Genomic DNA, 16,689 nt, shown 5'->3' on the forward strand with positions numbered 1-16,689 from the left:
AATAAGGGTTATTGTATTATAGACTTCCCCAATTTATATGATCACAAAGAAACTTTTTCTTAGAAGATGATTGATGGGACATTATTGCTTTTATAGCTCATCTATGGAATTCTTGTGAGCAAAACAAATTTTAAACCTGAGCACAAAAACCTTCACAACATTTTTCAATTCTATCCTTCTATTATTCTCTCTAATTATCTCCCCTTTTAATTAATATCATCCTAGGTTGTAACCTGCCCTTCATTTCCACAACTTCACATTTCTTGTTCATGATATTCAACTTGCTTGGCATGCCCATTCGTCTTTTCCCTACCTCCTCAACCTTTCCCAGTTTGCAATGAACTATATCTCATCACTTCATCACTCAATATGCTGGAAAATACACACTTCTTTTTTCTCTGAAGACCTCTTCTAATCTCCAGAATTATTTATTTCTTCCTCTCTACCCTAATTGAACTTTGAACCTATCTATATTCTAGTACATTTCATGGGTATAAAATTATTGGTTTGTGGCTATTTTCCTTACTAGTTTGTAACCTTTCTAGAGGCAAAAACTGAATCTAATTCCTCTTTCAATAGCAACCACTCAGCCCAGTTGCTGGCCCACATCATATATTCTCAATCCACACCAACTGAATGAAAGCATAATTAAAGTTAAACAGTACAAATATGTAGAATTAGGCTTTGACTGTGATTGATTGGCATCTGATCCATTGGGCAAAGGATATTAGAGAAGTTGTCAACGTCATATCAAATAGCTGGCCATAGGAAGCAGGCTAAAAAGATAAAGAAGCAATGAAAGAGATGATGAAAAGAGAGAATTAAGAGAAGTCAAGGATTTATGGATCAATGAGTATTCAAAGCAAGTGCAGTAGGTCCCAATATTAGAAAGATAAGGTACTTGGGGTCAGAAACATTATTTTTAGAGTTTAAGATTTAGAAGTAAAAGTAGGAATGCAATAGACCTGTGTAAAGATTTGGAGAAATCTCAGAAGCTAATCAGTGAGAATTATAGGAGAGGAAAATTCCAGCTCAATCCAAACAAGTTTTTCAGGCTTTGTGCATCCAGATGGGAAAAATGGACATGTAAGTCACTGGAGTTGGTGAGATTCCAACGTAAGAAAAGACTACATATAATCTGTGAATATGAGTAGATTGGAAGAGAAAAGTACATTGTGATCTAAATGCTTAAATCACTATTTAAGGAAAGACATGTTCCTAGAAATCAATAGATGGTGTTGCTGCTAATAGCAAGTCTATAACATAAGAAAATGGTATAAACCTCAAAAAAGGAGAAGCACCCTATGAATTTACTGAATTCATATATCAGTTCTAGTAGTTTTTTGGTTGAGTCTTTAGGTTTTCTATATATAGTATCATGTCATCTCCAAATAGTATAAGTTTTACTTCTCCTTTATGAATTTGGATGCCTCTTATTTCTTTTTGTTGCCTGATTGCTGTCACTATGTTGAATAAAAGTGTTTTTATTGATGGTGACAAGGAGAATGGTGTTTTCATTTTCAGGCCTGGTGAATTAGATACAAACAGAAAATAATTCAATTTGAGGACTTTCTCATTATTCAAGGAGGCAAGAAGCTTAATTAGTGAAGCTTCTTTGATGAAGTGAGAAGAGAGGCAGTGGAAAGAACATGTGCAAAGGCACACAAAATATTAGCAGGGTTTTTTTTTTTTTTTATTTCTAGGAGAGAGAGAGACAGCGTGAGCAGGGGAGGGTCAGAGAGAGAGGGAGACACAGACTCTGAAATAGGCTCCAGGCTCTGAGCTGGCAGTCAGCACAGAGCTCGACGCGACTCTTGAACCCACGAACTGTGAGATCATGACCTAAACGAAAGTCAGACGCTTAACCGACTAAGCCACCCAGGCGCCCCAATATTAGCAGTTTTGTGTGAGGGACAATGGTAGATTTACTTAGAAGAAGTTGAAAATAATTCATTATCCTGTATCAGAGTAAAAGAATCACAGGTTAACATTTTTTGCCTGTAAAAGTGTGGTGCAGAATATCAGAGAAAATATTCACTGGTTAATAATATTTGTGTATGAGTTATTTAAATTTTTGTAATGTTTTAAAGCTGAAGTATTGATCCCTTCAAATATCTGATCCTATCAAAAAATCAGTTATAAGAATTATTTATCATTAAAATTAGAAATTCATATGATCCAAAAAATCCACTACTGTATATTTTCTCAAAGAAAACAAAAACATTAATTCAAAAAGATATATGCACCCCTATGTTTACTGCAGCTTTATTTACAATAGCTCAGATACAGAAGCAAACCCAAGTGTTCATCCACAGATGAATGGATAGGGAAGATGTGGTACACACACACACACACACACACACACACATACACACACACACGAATATTACACAACTATAAAAAATGGATGAGATTTGGGTCATTTGTGACAGTATGGGTTAACCTAGGGTGTATTATGTTAAGTGAAATAAGTCAGACTGAAGAAGACAAACACCATATGATTTCACTCATATGTGGAATCTAAATTTTTTAAATGTTTATTTCTATTTGAGAAAGAGAAAGCCCGCATGAGTGGGGGAGGAGCAGAGAGAGATGGAGACAGAATTCAAAGCAGGCTCCAGGCTCTGAGCTGTCAGCCTGGACCCCAATTCAGGGTTCAAGTTCCTCAGTGGTCAAATCAAGACCTGAGCCGAAGTTGGATGCTTAACTAACTGACCCATCCAGGCACACACCTTTCATATGTGGAATCTAAAGAACAAAACGAATAATGAATGAAAAATAGAATCAGACCTATTAATACAGAAAACAAACTGATGGTTGCCACAGAGAAGGGGCTGGGACTTTGGGCAAAATGAGTGAAGGGGAGTGGGAGGTACAGGCTTCAACTTACAGAATGAATAAGTTATGGGAATAAAAGCACAATCAATAATATTATAATAGTGTTGAATGGTGACAGATGGTAGCTACACTTGTGAATGTAATATAATTTATAGAGAGACTGAATCACTATGTTGTATACCTGAAATTAATGTAACATTTTGTGTCAGTTCTACTCAAATTAAAAAAATTAAAAAGTATTTATCATAAATTATCATAAATTTAGGAGGGATGTTGACAAATTGGGAAATGTTCCTGGCAAGTGTGACTATGGTTGAGAAGACCCAGGAATCCATGTAATATGAAAAGCATTTTTGAAGTATGCATGCTTACTGTAGAAAAGAAAAGTCTTACAAGGGGCATAATGTATATCTCCACATATTTAAAGAATTTTTCTGGAAGAAAGATGAGAATTCTGCAGGCTCCCACAAGGTAGAACAAGAATATATTACGGTAGCCTCACTCCTGTAGCCAGATCATGGCTTGATACAAAGGAAACCTTTTACACAAGGAACACTGAATAACAAATTGTCTGTCTTGTGAGGTTGCTGGCTCCCTGAAAAGATAATTTTCTAACAAAAATGTCAAAATATGAGTATTACATTATCATTTATGATTCCTGCATTGGAAGACACTTGGATTCGAGGACTGCTAAGGTCCTTCCAGACTCAAGTTCTAGGCTCAGTAGTCATGCATGTTCAGAAATCCACTTCACATTTTAACGAAATTAAATTAAATCAAGGAATTGTTAAGGAGTAAAAAAACTATATTTTATAAGCTCCATTTTATTTTCAGAAATGGTTAAGAGGATTGAAATATCAATAATTTTTTTAAAGATACCTGGTTTTTAAAAAGATGTTTTTTTTAAACGATTCCTGGTACCTACCACAATGAAAAATATTAGTGACTGAGGTTTAGTAAGTGGATTTGGAGAAAATCAACTCATGATTCATTTAGGTGAATTTAGGGAGGGTTGACTAATGTTTTCATACCTGATGTCTAGACAAGAAGCTTAAAAATCACACCTGTGATTCACCAAGCCTCTGAGAAATCATACCTGGCAAGACAGTTTTGAATGAAGAATAAAAAAAAACCCATTGCCCACAATACCCACAACTAGGCATCTGGAGACAGGGTCGCTGAGAGCCATCTCTGTGTTGGCAGCCCAAGTGCTATTTACATATGACTCCAGCAGATCCTCCAAAGAGCTTTCCCCTTTGTGCCAGTACAGAATGTATATTCCAGAAGTAGATCAGGGAGGGGTAATTGTGGGAAGGAAAAAAAACTGTGAACCATCTGTTAGTTTCCACTCCATAAAATCTCACCACCCTTCTTCATAAATCAATTCCAGGGCTCCGCTTCTCTTCTCCCCAGCCATTCCTCAGCACTTGAGGTCCTGTCCTCTCCCAGTTTAACATTTGAGAAGGAGGAATACTCCAGCAGTAATACTGAGTATATTTTTTGTGTTTTAAGCTAAAAGGCAATAAACTGTTTTGAACTTATCTCACTGGGTGCTCACTGATTTATTCGTTTACTGGAAACCCGTTCATTCCAGGTTTGCCACAATATGGAAGTTAGTGAAATAATCCCATTGGTAATTAAATAGGTTGGTAGTAATCTTTAAACTTTGATTTTTAGCAGCTTAACAATTTCTTAATATCAAAGAAGTTGTATTAGTTCTCCTCAATATATAACACAAAAACCGAGCCCTCTAGTTAAAAAAAACAAAAAACAAAAAACACTGTTAAGGAGTCTGAACTCTACCTGATACTCCACCTCCCCAGAGCCTTGTCTTTGAATCGCCCATTAATTCCAGAGGCAGCTCTGTTACTTAATAGATGAGAAAGACACAGGAAAAAAACTAAATGAGCACAAGGCAGAAATTGGGAATATAGACAAGGAAAGATTAAAACCCATTAGGAGTAGGCAGTCATTGCGGAAGAAGTGGCATTTGTACTGTACATTGAAAGATGAGCAGGGTTTTGACAGAAAATATGAAAAGGGTGGAAAGAATGTAAATGAAGGAAGAACTGGAGCTTAGAAGCGGAAGTGTCTCACAAAAGGCAGCCTCTTGGTTTTTGGTGTGCTAACAGGTCTGTATTTCTTCCTCTCTCTAGAATGATCATTTGGGGGGGAACGTTATGGCATTGCACACAGTAGGTTCACAGCCCTTACCTCCATGCTACATAAGCTTACTATCCAGAGAGAAAGAGGAGACAAGTATATTAACTACAGGCCACGTTAGTACCAATGTAGAAGCATTTATTACTGAATTGCAAGAATCATTCAGAGGTAATAGTAGAAGCTTCCCACTTTGCTTTGTGCATTCTTCTTTTATCATTTCTATGCTTGTAATGGCTGAAATCTTCCCAAATTGATGAATCCACGAGAATAAAAGATATAACTAGGTAACAAACTACTCTGGAGCTTGTTGCCTCTCGTATCAAATGAAAAGTTTCGATTAGAAGGTCACAAATGTCCTTTCAAGTTATAATATGGGTCCTATATGTATAAATGTAGTCGGCAAATATTCTTTCACTCTCTCATTCTTTCTCCTTTTCCTTTGTTCTCTCTCTCTCATATATACACAATAAAAATGACAAATACATTTTAACAACAATAATTTTAAAAACTACTTAATTCTTAGGCTAGTCTGACATTTTTATCCACAGGCACCTTGTCTCTAAATGAATGCTCTTATAGTATGTTTACATAGATAGTCTGCTAATTAACATAAAAATATGTCCTGTATGTATCATTTTACACATAGGATGTGGCTCTAAAGAGTTTCTAAAATAAAATGATTAATATCAAACATGGGCCGACATAACTATTAAACCTGGAAAGAATATAATATCAGAGATTGCCCTGAGAAATTAAGGTCTGATAATTTAGTTACTTTGGTAGCCTTTCTAAGACTCATGAGAACTCTCCCTGCCTTCAGGTTTCAGGTTCAGAGCAACAGTTAGGTCAGGTCTAGGGACTTCATTCTACTGGATACTGACCACCATAATATGTCCTCAAAAATGAGGTAAATTCTTGCCTCTCTCGAACAAGTTCATTTGTGGTGATCCTGAAAGTCCATGAGGGACTTGGAACCTTTTATGACCTAGACAGACCACTTCCATTCATAACTACACCAGTCCAAATACTCATTTTCCTGGTAGACTAGACACCATGCATTCACAAAAAAATTTCTGTTACATACTCTTTCTTAATGCTGAATGTTTGAAAGGAAGGTGAGAGCTGAACTAAGCAGAAGTGTGTGGATATGCTGATCTAGATGATTCATCTAATATTAGCTGAATTAGAAAAGTCCTGGAAAGTTGAATAATCAGGTAAACAATCCATACAAACTGAATTCCAAATAATTTTGTGTTTCGTATGTATAAGGACATTTATGTTGTCTCAAACATGTTAAGTGTTATTAACTCATAATAATTATTTGGATAATATCATAATGAAAATAATAAGTTGATCTAATTAATAGCAGTTGAGTAAACTTAAGTTACACAAGAAAACATGGGATAATCTGTTTATAGAAAATTTCATTCATAAACTTGAGAAAAGCCTTATTTGGTAATGTCTGTACCCCTGTAGAAAAGAAGAGATCATACGAAAATCTTCATTCAGTAAATCTCAGTAGCCAAAATACTTGTAGATACCTTAAGTTTTCTGAATCTGAGGGTTTTAGCAAACTTGGCCATACATTCTGACATTTTGTAGAGTGGTAATAATATACATTCCTGGGAGAGGGATTTAAAATGCACTACAGCAAAACAAAGAAAGCCTTTCTAATCAAACAAACCACACTATAAACATACTCTTGAAATTAAGCTAAGTAAATTTTATAGAATTGTTGGATTAAACTAGCCTTTAATTACACCAGGACCTGCAATAGTTCTGCAATGATTACATTATGGGTTGTCAGCATTTCCTTTTAACTCCTTATATTTAGTAATTAATAACTTGATTAGGAAATTTTACTTTCAGCTAAGGCTTGATATGGAATGGCCATAATTTATTATGAAAGAAATAACAACCTCCCCAACTAAAACACAGAGAGCCAAACAGATTTTTCTAGGAATTCAGCCTTTATACCTTTTTCTACGGTATCTAGTTCAGATTTGTATTGCATAATTGTAGGCTGTTAGCACTTGATACAGGTTGTGTTCATGTGTTATTCCTACAAAGTCAAGTTTAAAGTAACCTCAGAAATAAGATTTTTCTAAGTTCCCTTTAACATTTTGTATACAGAAATGGTAAGTTAGTCACAGAGTAAAAAATGTATTACATATACAGTAATTATAGAGAAAATAGATGATCAATTTCTTATTTCAGAGTTACAATCAATGCACTGTTTATTTGATGAGGAAATTAGCTTTGAAGCTTTTATTTAAAAAACAACAACAACATAATCATTTGAAGAAGTCCACACGCTATTTGGAACAGATTGCCATAATTTTTAAAGCAGAACCAATTTTAAACTTTAAATGGCAGAATTCTTTCAAACTATTGTGGCTTTCAAGGAAATAGATTTTTTAATTGCTTGTGAATATATGAATAAATTACATATTCTCCCAGGGAACAATTAAAGTATTAACTACATGTTTTAAGCTGGCTCTAATAAGGATTCAATTAAATATTGAATAATAAGAGAATGGAACTATGTCTAAAGGCAAGAGAAACTATTTTCAGCTTCTCTCCTTTAATGCCACCATGACAGGAATGTCTTATATACAGTACACTATTACGTACTGCCTTACAGATATTAACTGTCTTACAATCATATTTATACTCTCTTACAGTAACATTAAGATAGTAACTTAAATATCTCAATCTTATAAATGTTGTGGTTAAATTTTAAACATGGCTGCCCTACAGTCTGAAACTATATAATTAATTCAGAAAACTGATTGAACTGCCTCAAATCATTCACCGTGTGCCCCTAGTATATGGAAATGAGATACAGAGTATGTGTTCTCTTCCCAAAGTTTCCAGTGTTTCTTGATCATGTAGTTCAATTTCTTTGCAATTTGGGGGATTAATTAAAGACGGTAAAGAGAAAGCCCCAGGAAGATATTGTAAAATATCCCATGCTAAAAAGATTATGTGGTTTAGGCTTGACAAATGTGAAGTGACATCTGCTGGGCCCTTTTGTAGAAACAGATAAAGGAACTGGTTCATCAAGGAAGAAAAGGAATCCTTACCAGCAACCAGTGAGAGGAACACCGTCTAAAAAGAAGCAGGGCTAAGCAAAGGATTCACACATATTGCTCTCAGGAGATGAAAGGGAGTGGCTTTTAATTCATTTTATGGAGACCATAGATAAGAAATCTTCTAGATCAAAGCTTAGCAACATAATGGAAACTAGCTGAATACAACAAGGTCTAAAAACATCTGTCAAGGGTTTAGTGTGCAAAAATGAAATACTGTGGTTGTACTAGATGATCTTAAAAGATTCTTTCAGCTCTATTGTATAATACTATATTATGAAACAAGAACTAAAAGGACCTGCATCCCTTGATGCTGGTACTTTATGAAGGTGGAAAAAAGTGTGCCCTGCCTAACCATGAAAAACTGGGTTATGGCAAATGGTTGGAGTACAGATACTTTAAATTATGTGAGAATTTCCAATGCTATATCATTTTCAGGCAAGATTTCCTAAGTTTTAATGTTTAAATGTTGTAACAATTGGAGAAATCTTCACTACTGTAATATTAATTCATTCATTGAATATATTAAAGATTGTTGACTAAATTTCGTCTACTAGACTCCTATCTTTGTAATATGCCCCTAAGTGTATTGCACTTGTCTTTTTACACATGTAGCAAGGAATTCTGTTAGTGGCATTACCCACAAGACAATAAACTGGTAACTTTACTTTGTAAAGACTCATTTGAGTGGTCTGCCATAGTAATGAAAATGTCAGGTCCACAGGCCCCATTATTCTAGTCAAAGGATAAATAAAGAGACAGATCTTCCTTATTCTGTGGAGAATCATGTACATTATTTCCCTTAGGTACATAAATGTTCACCTAGCTGTGTCATGGTCCTGTCTGAAGCATATAATTAAAAGCCCTTTGGTTTTGAGGGATTTTTTTAGAAAGCTATCCTACTCAAGTGTGGAACAAGTTAGTTACCTGAGAAAACCTGGTCTGCAAGGAGGTGTTTCAGAATACTTTTAAAACTAGAGGATCCTGGAACTATGCTAGAGAGGAACTGGAGCCTTGGAGAAGGAAACATTGGACCCTTGGCCTTGCTGCTTAAAAAGGCTTAAATGCTGCAACCTGGGGACAGCCTGGAGAATAGTATTTATGGCACATGAAGGGCACAGAAAGTATTACAAACTCAGAAGCCTATAGATGCTAGACAGGTATTATTACTTAAGTGATGAGCACTTGAAGGCTTCCTCATCCAGCAGCAAGCAGAACCTCCTGGTTATTTTTGCTTTGCAGGAATGCTCCCACCTAGAATTGCCAGGGTTTCTGGGTTTTTTTTTTCCCAGAAAAGCCATAAATTTTCACGTGAAAACCCTGTTTTTAAATTAAGCCAATGAATTTAAGATTAAAAAAAGACACCTAGGAATGCCATCCAAAGCAAATCTACAGAGGATTCAGCTTAGAGAGTTTTATATGCAATCTCTAGTGTAAAGCACATTTTGGTTACACAGGGACTGTCTGCACAACTAGACTGTGAGCTCCTGGAGAGAAGAACCTTACCTTGAACATCCAAAAAAATGTCCAGTATTATAGCAGGTGCTTAACATGGAGTTTCAATTCACACAAAAGTATGTCCATATTTAATGATGACACCACCAAACAATTCACTTGTAGGAAATTGTAACAGAGTCGTTTGGCAGAAAGAATCCTCTGGTCTCCTGATTATCAGAGCCCACAGGGGCCTATGTTTCACTTGGTTATATGGAGTCTTAGACCTAGTTCAAGTCTGTTCCAAAGTTTTCTCACCCCATCTGTGTCCTTACCTTATCATCTTCATTTGCACTGCCGCTGGGGTTGTGGGAGGTGATGGGTTATAAGATGGATAGATAACAAATTAGGGAGTCTCGTGGGATGGAAGGGTGTGCGGGAGAAGGTCACCTGCATTGGGTGAATTATTCCTTAACTTTTATTGGAATAAAATTTAAATAAAAATTATTTTCCACATGCTATTCCAGCAGTCTATATAGTTCATGTTTATAAGTCTGATATCAACTGTTAAGATCACCTGGCCTAGGCTCAGGCAGAGAAAGGAGGGAAAATACCTAGAGGACATCTTGCCTGGCTCCACAGGAGGCAAAGCCTAAACAAATAATTATTAGAAATCTTTTGGGTGCACCTGTGTGGCTCAGTCACTTAGTTAAGTGTCCAACTCTTAACTAAGATTTTGATTCAGATCATGATCTCATGGTTTGTGAGATGGAGCCCAGTATCAGGTTCTGTGCTAACAGTGTGGGACCTGCTTGGGATTCTCTGTCTCCCTCTCTCTCTCTCCCTGCTCCTCCCCCGCTCTATATCTCTCTCTCTCAAAATAAATTTAAAAAAAACATTTAAAAAAGAAATCTTGTGTTTTCTGACTTCCTGGGAATGGACTCCACCTTTTAATATGTAAATCTATTGATCAAATTTTCAAACATATATCCTATTAAATAAGTAAGAATGTCTGTAAAGGGGCACCTGAGTGGCTCAGTTGGTTAAGCTTCTGACTTTGGCTCAGGTCACGATCTCACAGTTTGTGAGTTCAAGCCCTGCATCGGGCTCTGTGCTGACAGTTCAGAGTCTGGAGCCTGCTTCAGATTCTGTCTCCCTCTTTCTCTGCCTCTCCCCAACTTGGGCTCTGTCTGTCTCTGTCTCTCAAAAATAAATAAATGTAAAAAAAATTTTTTTAATGTCTGTAAAGACTACTGTTTATTAAAAGTTTTGGCACACTGAGTTTCCGGTTAGGCTACATTAAAATAAAAATATCCACCAACTTGCAGTACGATGACATTTTTTATCATCTGGAAAATCTCTCCTTGGGATTTTGGTTTGTTGTTCTTGTTGTTGTTGTTTTCACCTATCACACTATGCACTCTCCCTAAGTAATATTCTTAAACTCCTGTGGCTTCAGTTACTATTCAAATGCTCATGCCAAATATTTGAGCCTCTGTCCCACAGACCGTCCCATCTACCATGTCACTTTTGATTCATACATACATACATAGCTCACTTTTGTTCAGTCCTCAGAATGCAGTTTAGTACCGCTTTCTCTAATGAACCTTCTCTGACCTTCTAAGACTAACTGTGACATCTTCCCTGTGGTTTCTGTTTTCTCCTTTATTCATTCCTATCACAGAATTTCCCCCATTCATATATTCATTAAATCAATCAATAATTATTAAATGCTAGCTTCTTAGAAATATAAAAGTAAGTAGATACAAATGTTGTGCAAAGAAGCAGTCTGATGTAGAAGACAGATAAGTAAGCACCACAAAAAAAAATTACAATAAGAATAACCACTACAAAAGAGATGCACATTGTGCTGTAAGAGAATAAAATACGTGTATTTGAATTAGTCAGGGAAGTTAGGGATTGGGATTTGATAAGTACAAGTATGAGTTTACTGGACAAAAAGGGAAGAAATAGGATTCTTAGTAGTTGGACAAATATGTTCTTGATAGGTGCCATTTTGCTTGCTAGTTTCTCCCATTACACTGGAGACTACTTGGGAGTAGAGACAGTATATTATTCACCATTATATTGCCAATGTTTATAAAAGTGCCTGGCATATAGTAGATGCTAAATAAATATTTGTCAATTCTAGGCCAACATCAATATCCAAGTTGATTCTGGATGATGAGTGAATCCCACAAACAGATTTCTAGAAAAGTACTCTAAGCCTGAATAGAAGTGTGATCTATAAATGACCTTCTGAGTTCCAAACCAGATCTACTGAACCAGAGTTTCAGTATGGGTGAAGTATGAAGATGTATATTTTTAGAAGCACTCCCCCACCAATGGTATTAAGTATTCTGGGTTTTTTGGTACTCATTAGTCTAAGCCAAGAAAATGGCCATACCAGGCATTTCATCTTTATCAGGACCTTCACCAATAGCTGAGAATCCAGACAAAAGACTTAATTTCTTTGCAATGGCTGGGCAGGATGTCAACACAGTCCCAACCATGTGGGCTGCAGATTCATAACAGAGTACAATATCAAACAATGAAATGACAAGCCATGACCCCAGTCATTAATAACATGCATTTATCGAGGACATGTAATATAATATCCCAGGCTCTATGCTGAATGACTTATATGAACTATGTGTTCTTAAACTTCATAATAACCCTATAACATAGCATTTTGTTATTCCCCAAATAACAGATAAAGAAATGGGCACAGAAATATTCATAAACTTGTCCCCCAAGATCATACAATTAGTAAGGAAGAGTGTTATATAAATTCAGACAGTCAGCTGCAATCCAGTAGCTGCAAACAGAGACTCTTCCAACTATAAATTCAGCTTTGCATGGCAAAGCAGGAAACAACAAAATAGGAGACCATCCTGACTGAATCAGTAGATTTTCTTGGATATACTTGTATCGCCAGAGGGGAACCCACATTAGCTCAACTTGCAGAATCAAGGAAGGTAGAACATTTAAAGTGCCTGGTTTTTTGGGCCCTTACACGACAGTCCATAAGCAGCTCTCTCTTTAGAGATATCGCTCACTAACTGTCTCACACTGACTGTCAATGATCCCCATGTGGCAAGCGTCCAAATGCTGGCTCCTTCAGGCTCCTTACTATTGAACAGTTCCTTGAAGCAGGAAATCAGCTCCATTTGCCCCCTTTCTTCACTCCCCAACCCCCACCAAAGGGAGGCGATCTGCAGCCTTTTGTAGCTGAGGCTCTTGCTCCAGGGGAGAGATCAGCAACACAGGCCAAGACCTGCTCTTTTCTGTGAGCAACTTGTTGCCAGACCAATAACTGAGGTCAAGGGTTGCATGTCCCCAGAAGCCCTATGTCTCTTTTTAATTCTCTCTCTCCTTGCTCAAATTAGCAAATTAGCAAAACTGTCAATGAGCCAATTTACAACTAGGGAGAAAATGTTCCAGTGTCTGCTTCTTGCTACATCCTTAACCTTGAACACTCCTTGATACTGAGGATTGGAAATACCCCGTTCCTCTCAGCCTCCCTTCATGGACACCACTCTCCCCAAAAGACTGATTCTTGTGTTCTCTTTGGCCTATTTTTACTTTATCTGCTAGAAGAGGAGGTGAAAGTGGCTATTGGTGATAGAGTCAGCTATCTAATTTAATAAGACCTGCAGGAAGGTGGCTAACCCCAACTTCTGGAAGCTCCTTGAATATAGGCTATGGTGGTTTTAGGATTTTCTTAGGATTCTTCTTAACTTGACATTAAGAAAAATACAAGAAAAACAGGAAAATCTCACTTGACATCCTGGTATAGAGTTTATCTTCTGGGGCACCTGGATGGCTCAGTCAGTTAAGCATCCTACTTTGGCTCAGGTCATGATCTCTTGGTTCAAGAGTTCAAGCCGTGCATCAGGCTCTCTGTTGTTAGCACCAACAAACCTGCTTCAGATTCTCTGTGCTTCCCACTCTCTGTCCCTCCCCAACTTGTGTGCACTCGCTCACTCGCTCTCTCCTTCTACCTCAAAAATAAACATTAAAAAAAAGAGTGTATCTTGTGAGGCGTGCCTGAGTGGCTCAGTTGATTAAGTGTCCATCTCTTGATTTCATCTCAGGTCATGATCTCATGGTTCATGAGTTTGAGCCCCGCATCCGGCTCTGTGCTGATAGCACAGAGCCTGCTTGGGATTCTCTCACTTCCTCTCTCTCTGCCCCCACCCCCACTCACGCTCTCTTTCTCTCTAAATAAATAATAAATATTTTTAAAAAACAAATTACAAAAAAAAGAGTTTATCTTGTGAAAAATGCTTCTACACCTTTTTATATTCCATTCTTTATCATTGTATGGAAGTCTAGAATTTTATGGTGATAAACTGTATAAATTGATATTTTATATTCTCATTGTCATTTTCTCTTCATTTCCTAAATGCCAACCTAACTATGATGATAGATATGTGTTATTGGGGAAAGTTGTACTTAATCTGTGATTGCCAGTGAAGAACTCTAATTCACACCTGCCATGAGTTTAAGTAATAGGCCACTTGCTTGGGTTATCTTCATTCTTAATGAGCATCAAGGAGGAAAAAAAAAACCTCTAATGAAATCAAGTCAAAATAAATAAGAACAAAACCACTGGGAGTATGACTGAAAACAGCTCTCTTTAGGTGGAATGCCTTGGCTTAAGAAAACTGCCTTCCCTGAGCTCACTTCTCCTTCAAAAGTCAGTCCATATCCAGTGATTAATTAGAATGGGACACAAACTGCTTGCTTGAACTCAGGATAATTTAAAAGCCCTCCCTGGACCCAGACCTACCCAAGAATTGGCTGAGGGCTTCATTTGGACCACATCACAGCTCAACTTTTTCTCTATTCTAATCTTGCTTTTGTCACATTCCTTCTTCAGTGGATTCCTTCTTCAGTGATCCCAAGAATACTCTCTAATAAATATCCTTTTTATTAGTCTCTTTTGAGTTCCTCGGGAATCCAGCCTGAGATATTGGTGAATGATAAAATTTTGTTAAGTTTCGTGAGTTTCTTTGTTTCAACTCTTGAGAAAATATTATTTAAGGAAATAATTTAGAATATAAATTAAGAAAACAATTTTAGACATTAGCTTTAGGGTCTGAAAAATATTTGGCTTAGAATTAAATAATCTCAAAAGGAATTATGGAAAATGGAACAATTAGATTATTTTTAATGATAGTGTTCTTTTTTTTTTTCTAGGAGAGAGAGAGAGAGACAGCATGAGCAGGGGAGGGTCAGAGAGAGAGGGAGACACAGACTCTGAAACAGGCTCCAGGCTCTGAGCTGGCAGTCAGCACAGGGCCCGACGCGGGGCTCGAACCCACGAACCACGAGATCATGACCTAAGCGAAAGTCGGACGCTTAACCGACGAAGCCACCCAGGCGCCCCTTTAATGATAGTGTTCTGTATGATTTATATAATTTATTGGTTTTATGTTATTTGTATGATTTTTAAAATGAAGACATTGTATATATATATTCCATCAAGTAAATTAGAGGATTATTTATTGATGGAAAAGTCAGAAGAACATCTAATGCTGGCTGAGAACTAAGAGCAGACCTGGTAAACAGTTGCAGCTTTATTTGAGGCCAAGATTCATAACAAAAAAAACATTGAAAGATCACTCTCTTTCCCTGTATTTTAATCAAACACAGAGGAAAATACACAAATACATTGGAATGACTCCTTTTTCTAACAACGTTTTGCAGGAGATATGCAGGAAGTAAACTACACTGTATTTAAACACATTTCTATTTATCCATCACAAGCTTTCATTAACTGGCCAAGTAGACCCAATAAAGCTATTTCAGTGGCACAATGAAAACAAATACTTCTAAGTAAAGGCATTGGTATAACAGCTTATATAGGTTGAATTTTCAGAGGATTCATTATAAATGTGTCATTATATCATAGAGCAGTTTTGTCCAATATCCAAAGAAAAGGGAAAAATTTACCTGGTCTATATGTTTACTTCCAGTCTTTTACAATTTTACAAATAGACATAATTGTATAAACTTATAATTGTGCATACTTCTTGGATTTATGTTTAATTGGAATTGTAGGAAAAGCTGATTATTAAACAATTTAAATATAGCTTCCTGAAGTAGTTTAGGTTTATTCTTATATCTTGGCAATTTGAATGGCCTTTTGTCAGATGGCATTTTCCTCAGGCACTGCCTAGAAATACTTTATTTGAAAAGAATTGAATCTATCTACTAATTGTGTCATTTAAATTTATTTCTTGATTTTTGGAAAGAGTTTTCCAAATTTTTAAAAATGATTGTGCCCCTCATAGCTCCTAGAAATAAAAAAATAAGTTCTTATGAAATGTGAGATTCTAACCACTATATATATTTTAAAATGCAAAAACATCATATCCCTAAAATTATGACTGCATTATCAATTTAATATTAATTTTTTAAAAAAAATATATGTTTATTTAATTTTGAGAGAGAGAAAGAGACAGAGCAGGGGAGGGGCAGAGAGAGAGGAAGACAGAATCTGAGGCAGGCTCCAGACTCTGAATTGTCAGCACAGAGCTCAACGCGGGGCTCCAAAATATGAACCATGAGATCATGACCTGAGCCAAAGTCAGATACTTAACTGACTGAGCCACCCAGGTGCCCCTCAATTTAATATGAACTGTAATGCCCAACTGTACATTCATTCTTCTAGTTAAAGTAATTTTATTAAAATATGTTATAAAAATATAATCTTATACTTTGGTTTAGAACAATAAAGCCACAGCTTTATTAACATGATAAGCAGATTGAACTCTACTTGCATATTTAAATATTTCTAGTTTTTATAAATGTTTAATTTCCAATGAAATTGAATAATTGATTATTTAATTTAAAGATAGATAATTCTAGGGCACCTGGGTGGCTCTGTCAGGTAAGTATCCAACTCTTGATTTCAGCTCAGGTCATGATCTCATGGTTATGACATCAAGTCCCACATCATGCTCTATGCTGTTAGCACAGAGCCTGCTTGGGATTCTCTCCCCCCAGTCCCCACCCCTTTCTCTCTGCCTCTCCCTTGCTCACGCTCACTCTCATGCAAACTCTCTCTCTCTCAAAAAAAATAAATAAATAAAGATAGGTAATAGCAAAAGAGTTAACAAAAAGGAACCCAAAGTGGAGATAAGTTTACCAA

The sequence above is a fragment of the Hyaena hyaena genome, unplaced genomic scaffold, assembly GCF_003009895.1.
Source record: "Hyaena hyaena isolate Hyena2069 unplaced genomic scaffold, ASM300989v1 scaffold_2114, whole genome shotgun sequence".
Classification (NCBI taxonomy): Eukaryota; Metazoa; Chordata; class Mammalia; order Carnivora; family Hyaenidae; genus Hyaena; species Hyaena hyaena.